Below are 18,209 nucleotides of genomic sequence, written 5' to 3' on the forward strand. Positions count from 1 at the left end.
GTCAGAGCGCCTACGGGGCTGCGGGGCTCCAGGGCCCTGCATGCGACCCCCGGATGCCCCGGGGCAGGGAGCCGGCCACGAGCCCGCCGCCGGGCACCGAGGATCTAGAGCAGTAACAGACGCATAAATGCGCATAAATAAATCAATGAGCAGCTCTCTGCTGCCAGCAGCAGGGAAACCTCGGGCTGATTAAATGCAGACGTGGGGTGTCTGCCAGGGCAGGAGGGCGGCGGGGCAAAGGGAACAGGCGTGGAGACGAGGGGTGGGGGGAAGGGAGCCCAGAGGCAGGAGCAAAGAGGAAAACCCAAAGCCACATTTTTAAAATGGGGGTGAATTTTAAATGCAAACAGCCCGGAGGAGGGGAGGGGGCCGGTCTGCAGGCGCCCGGGCCGGCCCGCCTGCCGGGGCAACTTTCCGGGCGGGAGGTGCGGCCGGAGGGGCGGCGCCGGCGGCGGGAGGCGGGAGTCGGGGGCCGAGGGGGGGAGTCACTTTAAAGGCTCTTTCTTACCCATAATGCTTTGTGGGGACGTTGACAAGTGGATCCAAGATGGCGTAGAAAGTAATGACAGGTAAGTCCTGACTTCCCCCTTCTCTGCTGCTGGGACTGCTCCGGGAGCTGCCGGAGCCCTCTGGGGAGGAGACCTGACTCCCCTCCGGTCCCCGAGGCCCCGGAAGGGGCGTCCCTCGGACGGGCTGGGGACTCAGGCGGCCGCGGCGGGGCCTGGGAAGCGGGGCTCTTCGAGGCGAGGCCCGGACGCTGGGGCTGTTTACAGCTTCTTCCCCTCCTCGGTCCCCTTCCCCTCCGCTGGGGGCCGCGGCGCCCGGGGCCCAGGCGGTGGAGGGGGCTTTGCAGACCTGGGCCGCGAGCCTGTGGGAGGTTTCTCCAGCCGCGGGCACTCGGGTGGGGGGGGGGGGTCGAGCCGCCTTGCACGCTGCCCTCCTCCGGGTCGCGGCTGGGGGTGGGGAGCGTGCGGGCCTCCCACGCCCCGCTCGATCGCCCCCTCTGGGCTCGGACTTGCAGCGGTGGGGCGGGGGCCGAGGGTGGGCGTCGGCAAAAGTGGGTCAGGGGTGCGCCCCCTTCCTCCCCCGCCCGGGGCTGTTGCCCGAGCTTCACTTTTCTCCCCCCCCTTTCTCCGCCCCCTCCTCGGAAATTCTCATTGGCCCACAAGCGCATCAACAAAAATAAAAACTATCAAAAAAAAAAAAAAAGACTATCTTTTCCTGGAGATTCTTTTAAGACTCCCCTTTCCTCGGGGTAAGGACTGCAGTTTTATTTAGGGAACTTTGATTCCTCTCTCCTCAAATTATTTGAGCTTTCTGCACCCTACCCTTAGCTGAGGATCCTTCAGACAGGGCTGGAAGCCAAGGGTCTTAGGATTCTTGGATTGGGATCCTCCGGTTTTGTTTGAAACTCAAAATTGTTATTCCTTCTCCTTCACAACTTAGACTTTTCGGGCAAATCGTTAATATGTATAATTCCAGAGACAGTGGATGCCGGGTGTGGGTGGGAGGTGGGGTGGGGAGGGAGGAGTTGTTCTGGCTAGTTTGTTCTTAATTTTGCCCTGTCTTAAACTTACATTAATGAGGTTTCTTGTCCTTTATTTCTTTTTTTTCCTTCTTTGAAAGTAAAATCAGTCAGTGTTGAAAGAGATGACTTTTGTTTTTTTTTTTAACAATTTGGATCTTAAGAGAATTTTATAGTCTATTCTGCCATCACACAGAAAGGAGAAGTGCTTTTATTTTAAACTAAAACAATCATTTACAAAACTGCTTACTGTACCATTTTGGTAACTTTTTCCATTTAAATTTTAGAAGCCCTTTTACTTGGGGCTGATAAAGTTCTTTGCTACTGGTGATGCCTGTTATTGGTGGTGTACAGACGCATTTTACTTTTCTATTTGCCTCAGGAATTGGATGAAGTAATTGATCACTAAAGAACTACAGTGCTGGTGAGATGTGTAAGGTGAGACTGGAGTTAAGAATGATTTATCTTTTTTCCCCCCTTCTTTATTTTAACTAATGCATAAGGGTGAGGCTGAAACTAAATTGACCATAATAACCATCTTTATTTTCCAAACATCTCAATCAATCACATGGGTGTATAGGCAGGGCTCCATTTAGAAAGGAGAAATGTGTCCTATGGACCAAACTTTCCAGTTGTCGAACATCCTCAGCTATAGTGGAGCGTATCCACAGCCAAATGTTATTTGCAGCTCTCCTTGATCAGTATCTTCACCAGGGGTCATTATATTTAAATTTCCTTGTGTAATTTCAGTTGGATGTCTTAATTTCTTGTGTGTATTGGGAGCCATCACATACTCCACATTGAGCGTTAGTGATTGTGTTTATGTGGATTTTGTGTGTCCACAGTTCCTGGGACTCTTGTCAAATATAACCTTTCCTTTGGAAAGATTTATTTTAGGCATCAGTCTCTCCTTTTGTTTTATAAAAACTGGAATAATACTTGTCACGTGGTTATTTTGAAATAAAAAAACAAGGGTGTTGAGATTTTAGCTTACTAGGGCTAAGACTGGTCTGTCAATTTTGGGTCATATGTGATATGTGAATTGGAAGTGTTGCTTTAATCTAACTTAGAATGCTTTGGATTTAAAGGACATTGATAGAGTGTTCGTGAACAGTTATAATTCAGTAAGGAGGAGGAGAGAAGTTTGCTAATTTTACATTTTTCACAAGCACTTTTCTCAACTTTAAAAATATTTTGTTACGGTTTATTGAGAAAATGTACAGTTATCTTGGGAAATTGGTCATTGTTTGTGTCTGTGTGTGTGTTTTTTCCCCAACACATCTGGGTAGCTTTTGGATTTTGAGATCCTGTCACAAACTTCCTATCTGTCACAATATCTATTTAAGAAGAATAAGCTGTGCTTTATTTTTTTTCCAGATTGAGGCATACTATTGACATTTTGCTTTACCAAAAAAAAAAAAAAAAAAAGGAAACCCCCAAAACAACAAAAACAAAACAAAACCGTACACACAAAAACCTGGGAGGGGAAGGTGGACATAAATCAATCATCCTTCTGTCAGTGCACAGGCCACATTTGCTTGCGTTTGGAAACTTGTGTGTATTACATAGATTTTTATTAATTTTTTATTTTTTATTAAAAAAGTTTTTTTTAATGTTTATTTTTGAGAGACAGACAGTGTGAGAGGGCAAGGGGTAGAGAGAGAGGGAGACACAGAATCCGAAGCAGGCTCCAGGCTCTGAGCTGTCTGCTCACAGCCTGATGCCAGGCTCGAACTCACAAACCGAGAGATCATGACCTGAGCTGAAGCCGGACGTTTAACTGACTGAGCCACCCAGGAGCCCCCATAGATTTTTATTTTTATTCTTTGCTGAGCAAATGTGGATTTTAAAATTTATTTTCAGCTTACAGATAGAGGCATATTCATGCCTTAGACCTCCCAATCAAGACCTTTTATTTTTATTTATTTATCTATTTAATTTTGCAGATTACTTTGTGGAAAGGAACCAGTGATCTCTGTCTTGGCCGATGGAGATGTTTGTTTGTGGTCTGAAAAATTGAATATTTAGGACACCTGCCTGGTTCAGTTGGAAGAGCATGAGACTCTTGATCTCTGGGGTCATGAGTTTGAGCCTTATGTTGGGTGTAGAGAATGCTAAAAAAATAAATAAGGAAAAACTTAAAAAAAATTGAGTATTTAGACATAGGTAGTCTCTTGTGGCTAGTGTTGTTTGGCCTGCATTGTGTCAAGACATTTTCCACAATTTTCATACGTGTAGACCATGTAAATTGTCAGTAGTCACTTCAAAGTGAAGTTAGTGGTTGGCCATCAAACAAGTTGTTACACAAAGTATTCTAAAATAAGAAGTACCTTCGTCTTAAAGGTTGAGGCAAAGTAGAAGTCTGTCTTTTAGCTGCATAAAGGCAGCTTTTTTCGTCTATCCTTTTGGCTGAGAAGCTAGGACACTATTTTTAGGTGAGGCTGTAGTTTTGGGGAGTCATTAAGTACCTCTCTGTCAGGTGGCAGACTTGTTTTTTGCCACTGTTAGCAAGATTTTTCGTTTTCTAATATCAAAAATATTCAGTCTGCATCATTATAAAGTCTGTATACATTTATGGACTGGCCAGTGTTTTACTGGAGAGGGGAGGGATGCTAAAACAACAGGACAGATCATCAGGCAGAGGGCCTTGTGTAGTTTAAAAATACACAGCATATTCATGAAAGGCTAAGAATATTGCAGAGGGACCTACAAATAAGTAGACCAGATCTTGTACATGCATTTTTATCCCCTGTTTAAGAGGTAGGCTTGGTATTAATATTAAATGCAAGTTAGTCTATAATTGTCTGACTATATTTAAGATCCAAATACGGGCTCAGCACAAGAAATCACATCCTTGGCCTCTTGTTTCAAATGCATAGAAGATTTTGGGCCAAGTTTATTAACTTGTTGATAAACAAGGTAGGGGGAGGGGCTACTTAAAAATTACGAGCAAATTGTTATGGTTGTTTATTCTCATAAACGTAGATAAGTGTGCCTGCAAATGCAGTTTGATTTCTAAGTAATATTTTGAAATGTTTTCTGGGAAAGAACTATGTTATGTGTGGAGAATGTGGACACACCAGCTTACAGTTCATTTAAATTGATGGGTGTAGTCAGGATTTATGTAGCATTGGCTAGAAGCAACATAAAACACAGTGGTTTGTCACTTCAGGAGTGGCTGGGGTAATACTTTTGAGTAATCCTGAATTTTAATAGAGTTATTATTCCTTTTTTTAACAAATTGTAGATGTTGTGTGAAGACTTTTAATTTCTATATGTAATATAATTTTTAAAAGCTGTCAGTTGTCTAAAACTAGCTGACAGTTTTTCAGAGTCATACTAACTTGTTTACTTGTATAAATTGTACTGGGTCATTTCTCTAAGAGCAGGAAGTTGTCTGGTAAAACCAACGTTTATATATTCATCCTGCTTTGAACCAAAAAAACCCCCGATTCATCATTAGATCTTCAGAGAATGCATGGCATCTTTTTTGACTGAACCATTCTGAAGTGTGAATGTTTGTGATTTTTGTCATTTTGGTGCCATGTTTTAGGTGTTCTCAGCACATCTGAATTTGCCTTTTTGCTTTCTTCTGTGGAAATTCTCCTTGTGGTGACAATATTCCTGTAAGGGGAAGCTTCCTGTCACTAGGCAAAATGTATAAGTAACATAGTTTTAAACAGTTGTTTTTATGCAAAACTGACGCATGCTGTGGTAAACAAATTTGAACAGTACTTAAGTGTGTAAAGTAAAAAAGATGGAAAAAAAAAAAAGCCTTTGTTCCTTTTCCTCCATCTTTAGTTGTATTCCCTTGAGCTGACCATGGAAAGCAGTTGGTGCCATTTGGCTTTTGGAAGACCTGTTACTGGGTATTTATACTAGTAGTAGGGAAAGCAGAGGGAGAAGTCACGGAAGGCGTGGCCACTGAACCAGTTCAGATGTTATGCAGGGGCTAACATCTCTTTCCTGCTGATGTTAAGTAATACTGATAATCGTAAACTACCATCAGTTTAAGATAACTGTAATTGAATTGTTAGTGAGACACCCGGTTAATTCCATGGTCGGGATGGTACACTTTTGATTTGTTGATCCCGTAAGGAAAAAAAAAAAATATTTGTGAATTGAATTTATATAACCTTAGGGCTGGGGGTAATGGTGGTAATTACCACCTGTAGAATTTTATGATAAACCACACAGTGTGTTTACTATAGTCTCTTTATAACTCATCATCTCTCCTTTAATTCTCGGAACAACCCGAAGATACTGGTTGTTATTTCTGTTTTGCCTAGGAGGAGATTTAGGCCAAATGTGAACAACTAGCTAACAGATGTCATGATGACTAGTAGCTTGTGGTGCTGGCCTGTCTTGGAAGGCCTGTGCTCTTCCCACTGCAGTGTGCTCTGCTGCTCATCCCTGGTCTGTCTGATTTTCCAGATGAGGAGATTTAGGCCTGCAGAAGTCAAGTGACTTGCCCAAGGTCACACAGCTAAGTAATAGCAACAATAAACCAAACTTTTATCTCTGGTCTCTTATCTCAGGACTTTTGGTCCTGGCTGATCAGGCTACATTTTACTGAAATACTATGGACCAGAAGACCATACGCTGTGAATATTGGATACAAACGCTTCAGAACTGATACATCAGCAAAGGTGTTTTCTACTATGTATTGAAAAGCTTCCTTTTCTCTCTTTCAGAAATTATAAAGAGCTCTGATGGGCTATTTGGGTGATACCCAGTGCAGTGAACTGCAGGTGAGTAAGGTTTAGGAGAGCTTTATTTAGAAAACTAGAACTTGGTGATGCCTGAGGAAGAGAGGAGAGCCTTTAAATGTAGAGTGTCTGGCCAGGAAGCATAAGCTGGGACAAGGTGCAGTGATGCTGGATGGTAGGGAAGCTGTGGAAACCTGAAGATGCGGGTCCTGACTGAATTGGCTGCTTCTGGAACAGACTGGATGAGGATGAACATACTCTGAGGAGCCCGGGGCCGCTCTGCCAGAGTTTGTTTGAAGAGAAGCCAGGGTAGGTTAATCTTCTACTTACGTTCTGATTGAGTAACTGCACAGAGACGACTCCTATCTGCATATGATTAGAACTTGAGAGGCCCTTCAGTTTCTGAGTCAGCATTCTGGAGTGGTAATCCCCCTGTGCTCCCATGAACTTGGGGAAGTATCGAATAGTTTTGTTTTTCCCGTTATCTGCTGTGTGTGTGTTGTCACGAATGACTGTATATATCTGCATTTTTGTGCATCTAGATAGTGAGAACACAGCAATAGAAACAAAAGGTTAAACTTTCTTTCCTAATGGTTGTTTTAATTAGTCCTTCATATTTGTTGTCTTTTGCTGAAATGCCCTGCTAAGAAAGGCCATTTAATCTTCATTATTTGTAATTCACAAGAACTAATTTTCTTGGTCCATGATAGCATCTTGGTCTTCATTTTAAATTTGGACAATGGTGATACTACAGCAAAAACAATTAGAAGACTGTTTTGATACTGTCCTTGTGGGGCATCAGTACTAAAATTATGTTTTGATACATTTTTCAGTGCTAGTCTTTTTTAAACCTCACCAGCTCAAGGAAGCTTCATCTGTTGATAAAATATCTTGCCATCCTGCCTTATGGCCTCTGGCCTCTGGTTTATAAGACATGGCCAGCTACTTTTTACCCATCTGCTTTCAGCTGGAGTTTCCAGTTTTCTGTTCTTTGTAGCTGGAATAACTTTTCTTTTTCCCTTTCACTGTACCTTGGTCTCTTGGCCCTTAGTTCTTTGATTTGTCCATGATTTCAGACTGCTTTTTAAATGTGATACAGTCCCTCACTGAGGCAGCAAGTTGGCTTTGAGAATACCCGAAACTTGAATGTGACGCTACTGTATCTTTTCAGGTTTTATAACTGAATGTGGGCTTGGCTCTTTGCTGATTGTCTTTGTTTTTGAGGCTGTGCTTGTTTTGCATGATTCATGGGTTCATGGGTGTGATCTGAAGACCATTCGAGATGGTTCGTTGGTCCTTGGAAAGCTGTGGTCTGGGGTTGTCATATAGAGGTCATTGTGATAAGGAATGTGTGAGTTCTCTGGTAAGGCCAGAATGCTCAGTGATAGGTTGGACCTTTTCTGAGGTTCTGTCAAGCTTGTATCCTGGAACCCCTCTTTCTTGAGTATGGGGGGACTTTCTTTTTTAAGTTAAGAGGAATGGATATTAAATTGTTAAATATTTAGATTATTACCATAAAATCGTTGATTTTCTTTTTGGTGTTCCATCAAAAACTATATATGTATGTATACATGTGTACACATACAAGCATTTACATGTATATATGTGTGTACATATATATATTTTATTCATGTCTAATTATAGTGCATGTAATTGGATTTTTTTCTGCTTGTTAGATCATGGAACATTTTCATGTTATAGGTGTCACAATTTTAATTTATATGCTTACATTTTGAAAGGGCGCAAAATATTTCATCAAGTCATGCTCCCATAATTTACTTAAATTTTTTAATGTTAGGTTAAACATGTTGCTCCCTGGTTTTCACTTAATACTTTAATCTACATTATTGTAGATGTTTATTATTTTTTGACTAATTATAGTTCTAGGACACATTTCTGAGTGTTGTGTTATACTTTTTTTTTTTTTAAATGTTTATTTTTTGAGAGAGAGAGACAGGGTGTGAGCAGGGAAGGGGCAGAGAGAGGGAGACAGAATCCAAAGCCGGCTCCGGGCTCTGAGCTGTCCACCCGGAGCCTGATGTGGGGCCCGAACCCACAAACCATGAGATCATGACCTGAGCTGAAGTAGGTTGCTTAACTGACTGAGCCACCCAGGCTCCCCCTGAGTGTATTGTGTTAAATGGAATGAATGTTATTATGACTTTTGATATGTGTTGCCACGCTGTTTTTCAAGAATGTTGTACCAGTTTGTACTATTAGCAGAAACACGGATGTACCTGTTTTACCATAACTGGACAGAAATACATTTTTTCCTTAAAAGTTTTTGCTCACTGGGGCGCCTGGGTGGCTCAGTCAGTTGGGCATCTGACTTCGGCTCCGGTCATGATCTCACAGTTTGCGGGTTCGAGCCCGGCATCGGGCTCTGTGCTGACAGCTCAGAGCCTGGAGCCTGCTTCAGATTCTGTGTCTCCCTCTCTCTCTGCACCTCTGCCCCCTGCTCATGCTCCGTCTCTCTCCCTCTCTCAAAAATAAATAAGCATTAAAAAATATTAAAAAAAAATTTTTTTTTAATGTTTATTTTTGAGACATGGAGAGGCAGAACATGAACGGGGGAGGGTCAGAGAGAGGGGGAGACACAGAATCCGAAGCAGGCTCCAGGCTCTGAGCTGTCAGCACAGAGCCCGATGCGGGGCTCGAACTCACGGACCGTGAGATCATGACCTGAGCCGAAGTCGGACACCTAACCGACTGAGCCACCCAGGCGCCCCTAAAAAAAATTTTTAAAAAAGGTTTTGCTCATTTGGTAGTGTAAAATGACATTTGCTTTTCTTTGTTCTATAGCGTTGAATTTCATTCTTTGAAATCTCTTCATGGTAAATTGTGCGTATCCTCTGCTATTTTGCGCAATACAGTATCGATGTAAGCTTTGGATAGTAAGGCGAGTATAACCAGGTGATGATAGGTAGTTAATAAAAAGATAACCAGAACCAATTCAGTGAAAACGTTCAAAGAGGTCTAGATGGTCAGGGATCTTGGGGACAGTGGTTGAGGGGGAACAGATGGATTATTCCAAGATTCAATTCAGCAAATGTTTCCTGGGCATCCACTTTATACAGTGTGCCACGTGCGTCCTCTGAGTGCTTCTCAAGTCGTCGTCTCGGCATCTGCCTGGTTGGAGGCGGAGGCTACTTGAGAATGCTTGAGACTTGACCAGTGGGGACTCTGGCTGCCGAAGTCCCTTTGTGGCTGCTTGGAGGGCCGAGGGGATCACCGTGTGGAATATCTGTAGCTCATTCATGGCATACCATCATGTCTTCACACAGTCTTTGAGAAACTGTCTTGTGAGGAATACGAAGATGAATAAAACCTATTTCCTACTCACAAGGAACGAATCCGCTCGTAGGGAGAACAGGGGCACCAGAAAATGAAAGGACCACTAGGAGTTTGATAGGTGCTCTAAAAGAGGTTCCACCAAGGTGCTTAGGGGTTAAGTAGAGGGAGTGATACTGTCCCCTTGGGGATATCAGGGAACACTTCAGTTGAAGAAGCAGCATTTAAATTGACCCCCCCGAAGAGGAGAAGCGATGGAAGGAGGCATTCTGGAGGGAAGGATAGCTTGGGCAGAGGCTGGGGTTGGTGCCAGAATGAGGTGGGTGCCAGGAAACTGTGCGTCTAAACTCGTTGGACCCTGGGAGACATAACGGAACGCGGTGGAAGATGAGGCCGCAGAGAGTTCAGGACTGGGTCTTGGAGGGTGTTGAGTGCCAAACCGAGGATGAGTATGATGGATTGGCCGTGAGGAGACACAGAGAGGGACTTAGTTGTGCTCATGGCAGTAGTTCAGGCGAGGGCCTGAATTGAGTCGATGGCCTTGGGGATGGAAAGGAGGTGACAGATTCAGAAGATATTTTGGAGGTTGAACAGGGTTGTGGTGACTGATTAGGCAGGAGGGGAAGGAAACAGTCAGTTCTAAGTCAGAGGTGATGTTGAGGTGTTTATGCTTGGGTGGCTGGCAGAATGGGCATCGGGAATAGGGACATCAGAAGCAAGAACATGTCCTAGGGGTTTGGAATAGAGAAAAGATGAATTTGGTTTTGTTTGTTGAGTTCCAGAAGCTAGGAGAAAGCCGAAGTCAGAATTTTAGTCCTAGAAGGAACAGATGAGGAAGTTCAGGGCCCAGAGGCATTAGAGGAGCCAGAGAGGTCTCGTACTTACTAAAACCAAGCACACATGAAGCTTCCTGACTCCCAGTCCAGTGTCCCCTTCCCTCCCTCACTGCCAAGAGCTGAAGGTTGTCATCTGGCTGTTGTCCTCACATTCAGGTGTACTCAGTAGAAAGTTGGGAGTGGCGGAGTTTACGTTGGGGAATGAGGACTTGCTTTTTTTATTTTTAACTTTAAAAAATTATTTTATTATTTTTTATTTATTTTATTTTAGAGAATGAGCGAGCAGGGGAGAGGGAAAGAGAGAGAGAAAGAGAGAGAGAATCCCCAGCAGACTCCATGCTTAGAATTCCTGTTCTGCCTCAGACTTTGTGTTTTGGGCAAACCCCTGAAGTCTTCTTAGTTTGTGAGATGGAGATAAATAATCAGCTTTGTAAAATCCCTTGAGACAAGGTATGTCAAAACCCTCTATGAACTCTAAACTTTCGGGCTAAATTACTAGCGGGTTTTAGTTGTCAGTAGTAACAAAAAAGTCGTGCTCTTCAACTTCAGGGTTCTGTGTTGCTGGCATAAAGTGTACCTGATTCAACAAATTTTTATTTTTCAGCACATACTTAGGTCAGGAACCTGGGGCTTCAATAGTGAACAAAGCAGACAAAATCCCACCTCCCATGGAGTTCATATTCTAGACCTGGGGGGTAATAGTGAGCTGATGCTTTTATAACAGTGGCGAGACACTGTTCTAAGTACTTTTATAATTTAACCTATTTAATTCTTGCAAGAGGCTTGCAAGGTAGATACCGTTATTATCCCTATTTTGCAGATTGGGAGATTGAGGCAGAGTTATGTAGGTTGTCTCAGGTTGCCATGCCAAGATTGAAATTCAGGCAGATCTGGTTTCAAGCTTGTAAACTCTTTTTTTTTTTTTTTCTTAAATTTTTAATGTTTATTTTTGAGAGAGAGGGAGGAGAGAGCATGAGCTGGGGAAGGGCAGAGAGAGGGGGGGACGGAGGATCCAAAGCGGGCTCGATGCTGACAGCAGAGAACCCGATGTGGGGCTTGAACCCACAAGCCACGAGATCATGACCTAAGCTGAAGTTGGGTGCTTAACCGACTGAGCCACCCAGGCACCCCCTCAAGCTTGCATACTCTTAACTCCTGTTCTGTAGAACATTTTAAATTCATTCATGGTATACTAATGTTTAATAACAGAAAAGGTAGGCCCACATCGAAATTAATTCTAAGCAAATAAGTTTTTCTTGTATACAAAACAAAACAAAAACTCATGAAAAATGATGTTAGTTCTCTGGGGATGGTGACACAGTAGTAGTCTTTCTTAGAAAAAAATTTTTCTCCCTAACTTTTCATAGGCTTTATCAACTTTTTTGGTTTCTTTAGATACAAATGGCCGTGTCAATGGAAGGAAGTAATTTTTCTGCTGACACTTGGACAGAATCTCTTCTTGAATGAATCCCCTTCTTGATTTTTTACCTTTTTTACCTTTGCCTCCACTCCCCTCCCTTTTGTTATCGTAGGGGCAATTCCCTTCTCCGATCTCTCCTGCTCTCTGTTCTTTCTTGTTCTCACCGCTCTTCTGTCCTCACCAGTCTCATCAGCTGGCCATGTCCTGAGAGAGTGCCTGCCTCCCGCCTTCTCTGTCCTTTTTTTTTTTTTAACGTTTATTTATTTTTGAGACAAAGAGAGACAGAGCATGAACGGGGGAGGGTCAGAGAGAGAGGGAGACACAGAATCCGAAGCAGTCTCCAGGCTCTGAGCCATTAGCCCAGAGCCCGACGCGGGGCTCGAACTCACGGACCGCGAGATCGTGACCTGGCTGAAGTTGGACACTTAACCGACTGCGCCACCCAGGCCCCCCCCCCCCCCCCCCCCGCCTTCTCTTTCCTAGCTTGCCGTTCGCCAACCACCTTGGACTCGGTCCTGTGTTTTGGCTTTTCTGAGTTTATTTAGTGGGACTCATTTCTCACCTTTGACTCTGGCTCTTGGTCCTTCTTTTTTTATTTAAAAAAATTTTTTTTTAAATGTTCATTTATTTTTGAGAGACAGAGCACAAGCAGGGAAGGGGCAGAGAGAGAGGGAGACACAGAATCCAAAGCAGGCTCCAGGCTCTGAGCTGTCAGCACAGAGCCCAACGCGGGGCTCGAACTCACGAACTGCAAGATCATGACCTGAGCCTAAGTCGGATGCTTAACCAACTGAGCCACCCAGGCGCCCCTGCTCTTGGTCCTTCTTCATGGGTAGGGCATACTGGGAAATGGACCATGAGGAGTCCTTAAGTTTGCTTCTGGATTAAGCCATGGGCCTCACTGCTTATAAGGAGGTTATTAAGGCTTGTGTACTTGTAGTTTTTAGAATTTTGGTTAAATATGCATGACAAGAAATTTACCATTTTAGCCATTTTTGTATTCATTTCAGTGGCAGTAAGTACAATCGTGTTGTTGAACTGCCTCCACCATCTGTCTCTAAAACTCTCATTGCCCTGAACCGAAACTGTGTACCTGTTAAACAACTCTCCATTTCCCCCTCCTGCAAGCCTCTGGCAACCAGCATTCTATTTTCTGTCTCTATGAATTTGCCATTCTAGGTCCCTCATATAAGTGCAGTCATACATTGTCCTTTGTGCCTGGCTTTTTTCACCTACCATGGTGTCTTCAGGGCTCACCTATGTTGTGGCACGTGTCAGCATTTCCTTCCTTCTTAAGGCTAAATAATATGCCATTGTATGTAAATGCCACATTTTTAATCCATTCATCTGCGGATGGACACTTGGGTTGTTTCCACCTTTTGGCTGTTAGACATAATGCTGCTGTGAACATGGTGTACAAATATTTGTTCCAGTCCCTGCTTTTAATTCTTTTGGATATTAACCCAGAAGTAGAATTGTTGCATCTTGTGGTAATTCTGTACTTAATGTTTTCCAAAGTAGTAACACCATCGTATGTCCCACCAGCAGTGTACAAGGAGTCCAATTTGTTCACATCCTCACCAACACTTGTTATTTTCTGGGCTTTTTTTTTTTTTTTTTTTTTATAGTAGCCATCCTAATGGGTGTGAAATGATAATGTAAACTTAGTTATTAAAAAAATTTTTTTTCAAATGTTTTCATTGATTTTTGAAGGAGAGAGAAAGGGAGAAAGAGGCACAGAGCATGAGCGGGGGAGGAACAGAGAGAGAGGGAGACACAGAATTGGAAGCAGGCTCCAGGCTCTAAGTTGTCAGCACAGAGTCCGATGCGGGGTTGAACTCACTAACTGTGAGATCATGACCTGAGCTGAAGTCGGACGCTTAACCGACTGAGCCACCCAGGCGCCCCTAAACTTATTTATTTTTTAAGATTTTTAAGCAGTCTCTGTACTCAACATGGGGCTCGAACCTACAACCCTGAGATTGAGTCACATGCTCCACTCACTGAGCCAGCCAGGCGCCACAAATGTATATCTATTTGAAGGTTGTTTTATATAGAATAATAGAATTTCAGCACTAGAAATGATATTAAGGATTTCTAATCCAATTAGCAGTTGACAGCAAAGGATGTTCTATGCCTTAGCATTTACATTTCTTTCTCAACCAGAGAGTGGCGTTTTGGGCAAATGTGTCTATACTGGATCTTAGGCTCAAGATGAGCTATGTGTGTACTAGGGTACATGAAATACAGTTTTTTTAAAATTAAGATTTTAAAAAATATTTATTAAAAATTTTTAAAGTGTTTTGTTTATTTTTGAGAGAGAGCAATAGAGTGCGAGTGGGGGAGGGGCAGAAGGCGAGGGAGACACAGAATCTGAAGCAGGTTCCAGGCTCCAAGCTGTCAGCACAGAGCCCGACACAGGGCCCGAACCCATGAACGGGGAAGATCATGACTTGAGTCGAATCGGACGCTTAACCAACTGAGCCACTCGGGCACCCCAATGTTTGTTTATTTTTGAGAAGAGTGAAAGCAGGGAAGGGGCAGAGAGAGGGGGACATAGGATCCAAAGTTGACACTGTGCTGATAGGCTGACAGCATTGAGACCAGTGCGGGGCTCGAACCCACAAACTGGGAGATCATGACCTGAGTTGAAGTCGGATACTCAACCAACTGAGCCACCCAGACGCCCCTATACTGTATTGTTTTATAATCAACTTGTTTTTACTTAACCAAATGGGAGCAGGAAACTCTGTACTGAGTTTCAAACGCTGATTTGAAAAAATATTTTTAGAACATAGATTGTTGGTAAATTAAAGACAGCTTTTAAGAGGGATGATGGTGGTTGGTGGTACTGTTTTAATTATGCAGTTGGCTTTTTAAAAATCGATTTATGTTTTATATAAAAAGCTCAACTGTTTGAGATTATGTGTTTACAAGTCTACACAGATAATCTAAAAGGGAAAATGAAGAAATGCAAATAGAAAATTTTTGTAGTCATAAAGTTTTCTTGGCAAGCAGCAACCTTTTCTAGAAAGTCAGTCTTTTAATGTAATTTGATTGCTTCATAAATGTGGGTTTTTAAATATGTGTACTTTTAATGATTAGTAAGCATGTTAAATGATTTGGGAGGAGGCTCAAACTTTTCAAGAAATAATTTGGAATTATTGAAAGAAGACTATTGCCAGAATTGCTAGCAATTCTAAAATATGGGTCAGGAAAAGCCAAGCTAGTAGATGGAAGAAAACCCCTCGTTTTAGCTGCTGATACAGCTTTTAAAATTTAGTTTTTCTTGGGGCACCTGGGTGGCTCAGTCGGTTGAACGTCCGACTCTTGGTTTCAGCCCAGGTCATTATCTCATTGGGCTCTCTGCTGACAGTGTGAAGCCTGCTCAGGATTCTCTCTCTCCCTTTCTCTCCCCCCCCCCCCCCCCCCCGCCACCAAATAAATACATAAACTTAAAAAAATTAAAAGTTTTTCTTGTTTTTATCATTTTAATTACTAAAACAGATGGTGGAAGGTCCATTAGGGTATTTCTTTTATGTATTTAAAACATTTTACTTTGCTATGTGATTCCATTCATTCTGGAATTTAGGAGAATTTACCTCTTTATGAAAGAAATTATTCAAAATGGAATATGATTGATGATCTTAGTTTCTAGTTTTCTTCTCAATAGGCTTAGTCTCTCTTCTAATGCTTCTTGCATGCTCAGAGATTTTATAAGAGTTTTAGAGAAAAGTGCGAGCAAGACTGGGTGAAGATTAAACACAGTAGAATGAATAAAACTTTCGCTTTGCAGAATATTTTGCCTGTGTATCTCATAGAACCATCGCAGATTCCAGTTTTGGATAAAAGCAGATAAGTTTAAAGATAACACAACATTCCTCCTTATGACTTGGAATTCTAATGAGTATTTAATTTGGTACAGGACAGTTCTTGGAATGCTTGGCATTCAGGTTATTTTAGGCCATCTCTTTGGGAAGTTCAATTAAAGTCTTTCTTGAATGGCTTTAGTGAATTGAATGGTTGTCTCGGGATATAAATGATATAAAATATGACCCCGATTTATAAGATGGTTGTGTCGGGCAGATAGGGCATCTTATATGATATATTTAATCCAAAATAATAGATGATTAATCCAAAATAATAGATGATTCTGTAGGGAGTACTGGTTTGGGGAGAGCATCTTAGGGAAGTAGGTATGGAAGCCTTCATTTAAAGGTGAGTAGGAGTTAGGTTCAGAGAGAGAGGAGGGCAGGGACTGCAGGCAGAGGGACGGGCATGGTGTCAGAGACTGGGAAGCCCGACTGCCCGTGGGTTGTGGTGGGAAAGTTAGTTAGGTGGTAGCCAGACTGTGGGTGGCCTGGATATTTAGTACCGAAGCTCCTTGCCACCTCCAGAGGCGTGGCCCTTCATGCTCTGCCCCTTGAGGAAGCCTGACTCCCTAGCTCAGGAGGGAGAAGGGGGTGTGTCCTTCCCCCATGGGGCTAGGTCATGGGGCTTATTTTAATGTATCAATCTGGCTTTTCTTTTGTCACAACATTTACTTTCCAGTAGAGTCTTGTTTTCAGAATAATAGAATTTCCACAGGGAAAAAAATAATGCATTAGGCAGATTAAAGGCAAATAATTAAAAAAAAAAAGTGAATCACAACTTTTTTCTGGCAGTTCTTCCTTTGTTTACATTTTTGTTTTGTTAGTTGTTTAAAGAAACTTGTGTATTTTATTGTATTTGTCTTTTAAGTTTTCCTATGGTTTTATTGTTATATAGCTTAATAATTGAGGATAACTTGGAGTCCAATCAAGTCCTGATTATGGCTCTTAGTAATTGCTGTCAAAGTGGATAGTGGTAATGTTTAGCACAGCTCTTCAGTCTTACGAGATCTTTACAAATGCAGTCTGATTCATTCCACCCAAGTCAATCATGAGGGAGATAATTTTTTTTTTGTTTCTGATGGAGACAAACGTCTAAGACAGAGATCCAGAAATCATCTTCGGTTTAGATGGAAGAAATTTTATTTGCTACTGTGGGCTCCTGCTGTTTGATCACAGTTTATTTTTGTTCTTTGACGTCTGTCTTTAATCCAATAAGATTTTTAGCTCTTTTGAAATAAAGGGGGGGCCATGCCTACATTAATAAGAAAAATTAATTTAAGGAAGATAACTGATTAAAAAAAATTTTTTTTAATGTGTATTTATTTTTGAGAGAGGGAGAGAGAGAGCACGAGCAGGGGAGGGGGAGAGAGAGAGGGAGACACAGAATCCCAAGCAGGCTCCAGGCCCTGAGCTGTCAGCGGGGCTTGAACTCACAAACTGTGAGATCATGACCTGAGCCGAAGTCGGACGCCTAACCGAGCCACCCAGGCGCCCCATAACTGATTTTTTTTAAACAATAAAATACATTTCATGCCTTGATTTCATGGTGGTCTGATGGTTATTCTCATACTGTTTTAGAAAGAAGTCCCCAGTGGGCAAAGAATGATACTTTTAAAAATCACCTTCCTTTTTTTCATCTGTTACTGAAAATATCTTAGTCCAGGCCTGTCTACCTACCGCCTCTGTGGTGCACTATTGATTTCATTTTTCTTCCAATATTTACTTTTGGTTCTAGACAAATTACCTAGTGATGATGGAATTCTTCAAAAATATTCTATATTTTGTGCCAAGTGAACTCAATGATTGCTCTATTTGGAGACATTCTTTCTGAAGGCTCCATTCTTGCCTCTAAAACCTACATGCACGGAAGAGGAAATGTATAGGTTTTCCATTTATTAACAACACGCTTATCCTTCTGTATCTGTTTCTTTTCAATTTTTAAAAACTATGTTAGGGGCGCCTGGGTGGCTCAGTTGGTTGGGCGACTGACTTCGGCTCAGGTCATGATCTCACACTCCTTGAGTTCGAGCCCTGCATCGGGCTCTGTGCTGACGGCTCGGAGCCTGGAGCCTGTTTCAGATTCTGTGTCTCCCTCTCTCTCTGACCCTCCTCCGTTCATGCTCTGTCTCTCTATGTCTCAAAAATAAATAAACGTCAAATAAAAAAAAAAATTTAAAAATAAAAACTATGTTAGGGGCCCCTGGGTGGCTTGGTCGGTTGAGCATCCACCTCTTGATTTCGTCTCAGGTGATGATCTCATGATTTGTGGGTTCGAGCCCTGTGTTGGGTTCTGTGCTGTCAGCATGGAGCCTGCTGGGGCATTTCTCTGTCCTCCTTTCTCTGCCCCTCCCCTGCTTGGATGTGCATGTGCGCGTGCTCGCGCGCTCTCTCTCTCTCTCAAAATAAATAAACTTTAAAAAACAAAAACCATATTAATTATGACACCGATTCCTATTTTAAAAGCAATTTAAAAGTTTATTCTTAAAATTATCATACGGTAAAAGTTGGCTTTTGTCTTTTGGTGTATACTTCTATTAATTTCCTACATGTATAGTT

At 42.4% G+C, this 18,209-nt stretch overlaps 1 protein-coding gene across 6 annotated transcripts in view; it reads left to right on the forward strand.

Moving 5' to 3' along the window:
- The first annotated feature begins 523 nt into the window (after nt 1–523).
- HELZ (helicase with zinc finger) overlaps nt 524–18,209 on the forward strand; it is a 162,970-nt gene continuing 145,284 nt past the window's right edge. The window contains exons 1-3 of one of the 6 annotated variants that reach the window (XM_047831645.1): nt 524–569; nt 1,908–1,963; nt 6,220–6,276. The gene's annotated coding sequence lies outside the window, so the exon portion shown is untranslated. The other 5 variants (XM_047831650.1, XM_047831648.1, XM_047831646.1 and 2 more) reach the window with 5 other exon arrangements.

Source organism: Prionailurus viverrinus, chromosome E1 (genome assembly GCF_022837055.1).
Source record: "Prionailurus viverrinus isolate Anna chromosome E1, UM_Priviv_1.0, whole genome shotgun sequence".
NCBI lineage: Eukaryota > Metazoa > Chordata > Mammalia > Carnivora > Felidae > Prionailurus > Prionailurus viverrinus.